This window comes from Gossypium arboreum, chromosome 9 (genome assembly GCF_025698485.1).
Source record: "Gossypium arboreum isolate Shixiya-1 chromosome 9, ASM2569848v2, whole genome shotgun sequence".
Classification (NCBI taxonomy): domain Eukaryota; kingdom Viridiplantae; phylum Streptophyta; class Magnoliopsida; order Malvales; family Malvaceae; genus Gossypium; species Gossypium arboreum.
The window spans coordinates 18,671,905-18,678,042 of record NC_069078.1 but is presented as its reverse complement, the minus strand read 5'-3'; the positions used below and the strand labels follow the sequence as shown (position 1 = coordinate 18,678,042).

The 6,138-nt window shown below is 37.8% G+C and overlaps 1 non-coding gene across 1 annotated transcript; it reads left to right on the top strand.

Annotated features, from left to right (window-relative positions):
- The first annotated feature begins 1,804 nt into the window (after positions 1-1,804).
- On the top strand, positions 1,805-1,911 carry LOC128281068 (small nucleolar RNA R71). Its single transcript, XR_008271283.1, has one exon. It is a non-coding gene; the product is annotated as a small nucleolar RNA R71 (small nucleolar RNA).
- The last annotated feature ends 4,227 nt before the right edge of the window (positions 1,912-6,138 follow it).

Here is a 6,138-nt window from a genome sequence, read left to right as displayed (position 1 = left end):
CAGTGTAAGGATCTGCGGCATCTAATGAAACTTTATCTCCAACCTTAAGTTGATTTGGTAAGGCATTGAGCTCGTTCTGGCGTAGTTTTGGTTTATTGTGTTTTCTTAGTTTAAATGTCAGCCATTCATCTAACTCCTCGATTCGTAACCTTCATTCTTCATGTGTAGATCCTTTGTTATGGATTGTACATGGCTCATGTGTGCCTTTCGAACTTATTTCCTACAAAATAGGTTGCACTGTATGATAAGTCTTCGTAGAACAATTTGTACAATCACCTTCAATTTTCGATGTGTTGTTCGGGTTGCGAGCTTGAAGGGTGATTGTTTCGTCTCCTACATGAAGTGTGAGTTCACCTATGCGAACGTCAAAAATTGTTCTAGCAGTTGCTAAAAAGGGCCTTCCCAAAATTAAAGGAACATTACTGTCCTCTTCTATGTCTAAGACAACAAAATCAACTGGGAATATGAATTTGGCAATTTTAACGTGTACGTCTTCAATGATACCCTTAGGAAATCTGACAGTTTTATCTGCTAATTGAATGCTCACCCTAGTTTGTTTGGGTTTCCCTAAACCTAGTTGCTTAAACAATTTGTAAGGCATAACATTGATACTAGCCCCTAGATGAGCTAATGCATTATTAACATCTAAGCCACTAATTAAATAAGGAATTGTAAAACTCCCTGGATCTTTCAATTTGTTGGCGAGCTTATTCTGCAGAATGGCTGAGCAAACCGTATTCAGCTCCACACGCGACCTTTCATCTAACTTTCATTTATTTGCTAGAAGCTCCTTTAAAAAATTGACTGCGTTCGGCATCTGCGAAAGTGCTTCAATAAACGGTAGGTTAATATGTAGTTTCTTTAAAGTTTAAGGAATTTACCAAATTGTTCATCTGAGAGGTCTTTCCTTGTCGCATTGGGGTATGGCACACGAGGTTTATATTCTGCACTTACCAATTTTTGTTCGTTTTGTTCTACCTCATTCTTACCTTTGCTTACCACCAATTCTGACCTTGGCTTTGCCACTAACCCTTCCTCATCTTGAATGACAATTGCATTGAGTTTCTCCCTTGGGTTAGATTCAGTGTTGCTTGGCAAGCTGTCCCTTGAGTTTCTCCCTTGTGGTCGTTCGGAAATCAACTTGGCGAGCTGTCCAATCTGAGTTTCGATCCCATGGATTGATGCTTGTTTATTTTTAAGTGCCGTCTCAGTATTCTAAAAACGAGTCTCTGACACCGAGATGAATTTTGTTAGCATCTCCTCAAGGTTCGGCTTTTTCTCCTACTGGTATGGTGGTTGCTGAAAGCCTAGAAGGGGTGGTGGATTCTGATTTCCTTGGCCTCCCCATGAAAATTTTGGGTGATTCCTCCAACCTGCATTGTAAGTATTGCTATAAGGATTGTTTTGAGATCGAGGATTATTACCAATGTAATTTAACTGCTCGTTCTCCATGATGTGGCCATAAGGTGGGTATTCTGAATTGCTCGATCCACCTTCATTTGCTTCGCACTGCATTACTGGGTGAACCTGTGAAGAGCTAAGAAAACCATCAATTTTATTATTCAAGAGTTCTACCTGATTAGAGAGCATTGTGACTGAATCGGCGTTATAAACGCCGACTATTTTCATTCGCTTTGTCCTCATGACTTGCCACTGATATTTATTTAGTGACATCTTCTTTATAAATTCATAGGCATCTTCAGGTGTCTTACTATTAATGGTTCCTCCAGCGACTGCATCAATCATCTGCCAAGTTGAAGGATTCAGGCCAGTATGAAATGTTTTAACCTGTAGCCAAAGCAGTAACCCATGGTGAGGGCATCTTCTCAAAAGATCCTTGTATCTCTCCCATGCATCGTAGAGTGTTTCTAAATCCATCTACACAAAAGAAGAGATATCATTACGTAATTTAGTAGTTTTAGTCGGTGAAAAATATTTTAGTAAAAACATTTTGGTTATTTATTCCGAAGTAGTAATTGACCCTCGTGGTAACGACTTCAACCACTGTTTAGCTTTGTTCCACAACGAAAAGGGAAACAACCAAAGACGTATGGCATCATCAGAAACGCCATTGATTATAAATGTATCGCAGAATTCTAGGAAATTCGCCAAATGAGCATTTGGATCCTCATCCTGCAAACCGTCAAACTGAACAAACTGTTGTATCATTTGATTTGCATTAGGTTTCAGTTCAAAATTATTTGCAGCAATAGCAGGTCTAACTATACTCGATTCAGTTCCTGTTAAAGTTGGTTTAGCATAATCATACATAGTGCGTGGAGCAGGATTCTGATTTCCTGGATTAATAGCAATCGCAGGCGGTATCAGGTTTTCCTGATTTTTAGCCATATCCTTGGTCGTGGTTTGAATATCGTCCTCTTGCTCATTTGCTGTGTATCTTAAGCTTCGCTTTATATCTCTTTGGTTTTTACGAACTATACGATCGATCTCACTATCCAAAAGTAATGGTCTTGACGGGTTTCCTCTAGTCATAAACTATAAGAACCTGCTAGAAAAAGGGAAAAAGAAGAATTAGTAAAAAATTAGAATAAAATTTAAATTGCAGTAAAAGTAAATGGCTAAAGTAATAAAAATTGAGTGTTCCTAATATCTTAGTTCCCTAGCAACGGAACCAAAAACTTGATACGTGATATTCGTGACAGGTTTTAAATATTTATAATGAATCATTCTTGAAACTAACTATTATCACGATGAAGGGAAGTGTACCTATCGAACTGTAGTATAGCTTTAGCAAGACCAGATTATCGAACCCAAAGGAACTAAAAGTACTAGTATCAACTTTCTTTTTATTATCTAACCTAAAAAATAAAAGGGTTTTGTTTACGTAACTAATAAATTTAACTAAGAAATCACAGAAAAGAAATTTGGGGAAAATACTTTTTAGAAAACTCGATTGATGAAGAAAATACCTAAGGAAAAATCCACCTAGACTTCACTTGTTATTTGACTTTGACTCAGACGATTTATTCATTCAACTTGTTCCGTAGAGATCCCTAAGTTATATTATTATCTCTCTCGAGACTAACAACGTCTAACCCTAGTTTGAATAATTGAAATCTCTTTCTAATTAATGCCCTAGGGTTGCATTAACTCGATCTATGGATCCCCTTATTAGGTTTCACCCTAATCCGGCAAAATCTTGTCACCCTATCTCTAGGCGCGCAACCAACTTCACTTAATTATGAAAAATTTACTCTTAGACAGGGTATATTCCTCCTCTGAATAAGAGTTTAACTTGAATCAATATCCTGGAATATCAAAACAAGAATTAAGAACAAGTCAAATTTTTATCATACAATTCAGATAATAATAACAAGATCCATCTTAGATTTCATTCCCCTTAGGTATTTAGGGGTTTTAGTTCATACTAATGAAAGAACACATCTCAAAAGAATAAAAATAACAAAACATAAGAAAACCCAAAACTCCTGGGGGAATTTCAAGGGAGATCTTCAGTCTTGATGGTGAATCCAACATCTGAAATGGATCGATCGGCTTTCCTTGAGCAATTCCTTGCTTCCTCCTTTGCGTCCCCCGTCTAAGTGCCTCCTCGGGTGTTTAAATAGGCTTTGGAATGCCTAAGAGCCCTCAAAATTGGCCTTTTCCGAATTGGACTAAACTTGGGCTCGGTAGGGACACGTCTGTGTGACACGCCCGTGTGCGATTGCTTAAGGCCGTGGTCAAGTGTTAAATGGGCACGGGCTTGTGATCTACCCATGTAAATCGTGCTTTGACCTTGCCAAAGGGACACGGCCGTGTGGTCTGCCTGTGTGAGGAAGTCCAGGCCGTGTTGATTTCATACATTAGCCTATTTTCTCCATTTTTGGCCTATTTCTCGTTCCTTTCACTCTTCTACGCTCACCTAAGTATCAAACATTAAATTAAGGCTTTAGGAGCATTGAATTCACCAATTTTAAGGAAAAATTATCCATAAAATGTGCTAAGCATGGGATAGAAATATGTATAAATTATGGTTTATCAATATGCCATGTTTTGACACGGCCTATACACACGAGAGTGTCTAAAGCTATGCGCGGTCTATTCACACGGGCATGTGACCTCTGTAACTTTGAAAATGTTTAATTTTTGAAAAAAAATTTATGATCGGTTTAGTCTTGACCCCTTTCTAAAGCATGTTTAAGGTATCGATGATCTAAATAAGAGACACTATATTAATGTTTGATCTTTGATCTTATGATATTTGTGAAATGAATGTTAAATGTTCCAATTTGTCCGGTAACGCCTTTAACCCTAGTCCGCGATGGATACAGGTTAGGGGTGTTACATGTGACCCTTGTATGTTTGAAATTTTTCGAAGTTTCCAAATTTTTGTATGTTATTGGTTTAGTCCCGAACCACTTTTATTGTATGTTTAAGGCCTCGTACGCCTTTATAAGGGACAATGTGATTGTGTTGAATGGTATTTGAATATAAATGCATAAATGTATGTATTATTTATGATAAATGATGTGTATTGATCGATAATACCTTGTAACCCTATTCTAATAGTGAATATGGGTGAGGGGTGTCACATTTATTGGTATCAGAGCTACAATTTAGTGGATTCTCTGACTAATGTAGCGTGTGTGTGAGTCTAGCTATACATGCCATATATATATTCTGTGATAATGTGATGATTCCTAACAGCTTAAATTGTGTCTTTGTATAGTAATGGATCTCGAACGAGCTCTGGCTAATGAGGTAGAGAGTAATGCGCCCGCTCCTGCTCAAGGAGCAGTGCCATTAGACTCTAGACCTATAACGAGTAGCCACGAGGGAGAGGCTAAACAAGCTTTTTTCCAGTTGATGAGTGAATGGTTCATAGAGTTCGTTAAAATGAATCCGACTGCTTAGTAACCTCCAAACCCACTTGTTCCTAAACAAATCCCTATTATACCTCAAGTTATAGATCTGATACGATTGAAGATAAGATTCGAAAACATGAGGCTGAAGAGTTTCGGGCTACTATTGATGATGATGCAAAATGGGCTGATTTTTGTCCCGAAAATACTATTCAGGTATTTGATGAATTATCTTGTACTCCTGATGAATGTATCAAATGTGTTGTATCTTTGCTGAGAGATAACGTGTACCATTGGTAGAAAATGTTAATATCTGTGGTTCCTAAAGAACGGGTTACTTAAGAGTTCTTTCAGTCTGAATTCCGAATGAAGTACGTCAGTCAAAGGTTTCTCGATCAGAAGCATAAAGAGTTTTTGGAGCTGAAACAAGGCCGAATGGCTGTCAAAGAGTATGAAAGAGAATTCATACATTTAAGCAAGTATGCTCAACAGTATCTGTCTACTGAGGAGATTATGCGTAAACGGTTTGTTGATAGGATGAACGAGAATATAAAACTATTAGTTGGGATTCTTGAATTGAAAGAATTTGTCGTTCTAGTTGAAAGAGCTTGTAAAGCCGAGGATCTTAGCAAAGAAAAGAGAGAAGTAGATTTAGAAGCTAGAGACTCGAGAAAAAGATCGATGAGTAAGCCATATCATTCTTCGTCAAAGAAATCCAGAGATTCGTACTCTCGCCCAAATACTTTAAATGAATATTTGAACAGAGATTGTAGAAAACAATACTCAGATTCTAAAGCTCAAGCGACATCAGTAGCAAGTGTTGGCAGTGTGAAAGACAACAAACCCGAATGTCAATATTTGGAGAATACTAGAATAAAAATAACAAAGCTTGTTATAAATGTGGCTTGTTAGATCACTTCATCTAGGATGCCCTAAGCCAGACGAGAAAGATAAAGTTCATAATATGAGACCGAGTAATACGACTACTAGGGGGAGACCACCTTGAAACACTGGAAATACAAGTGGTAATCGAGGTATTGCGAGAGATTCTGCTGCTAGATCTGATGCACGAGCACCTGCCTGAGCTTATGCTATTCGTGCAAGGTAGGAGGCATCATCGCCAAATGTTTTCATCAGTACTTTCACTCTGTATGATACTAATGTGATTGCGCTGATAGATCGAGGATCAACTCATTCTTATATATGCATGAATTTAGTATTTAGTAAGACTTTGCCGGTAGAGTCTACTAAATTTGTGATTAGAGTATTGAACCCCTTAGGCAAATGTGTTCTGGTTGATAAAGTCTTCAAGAAT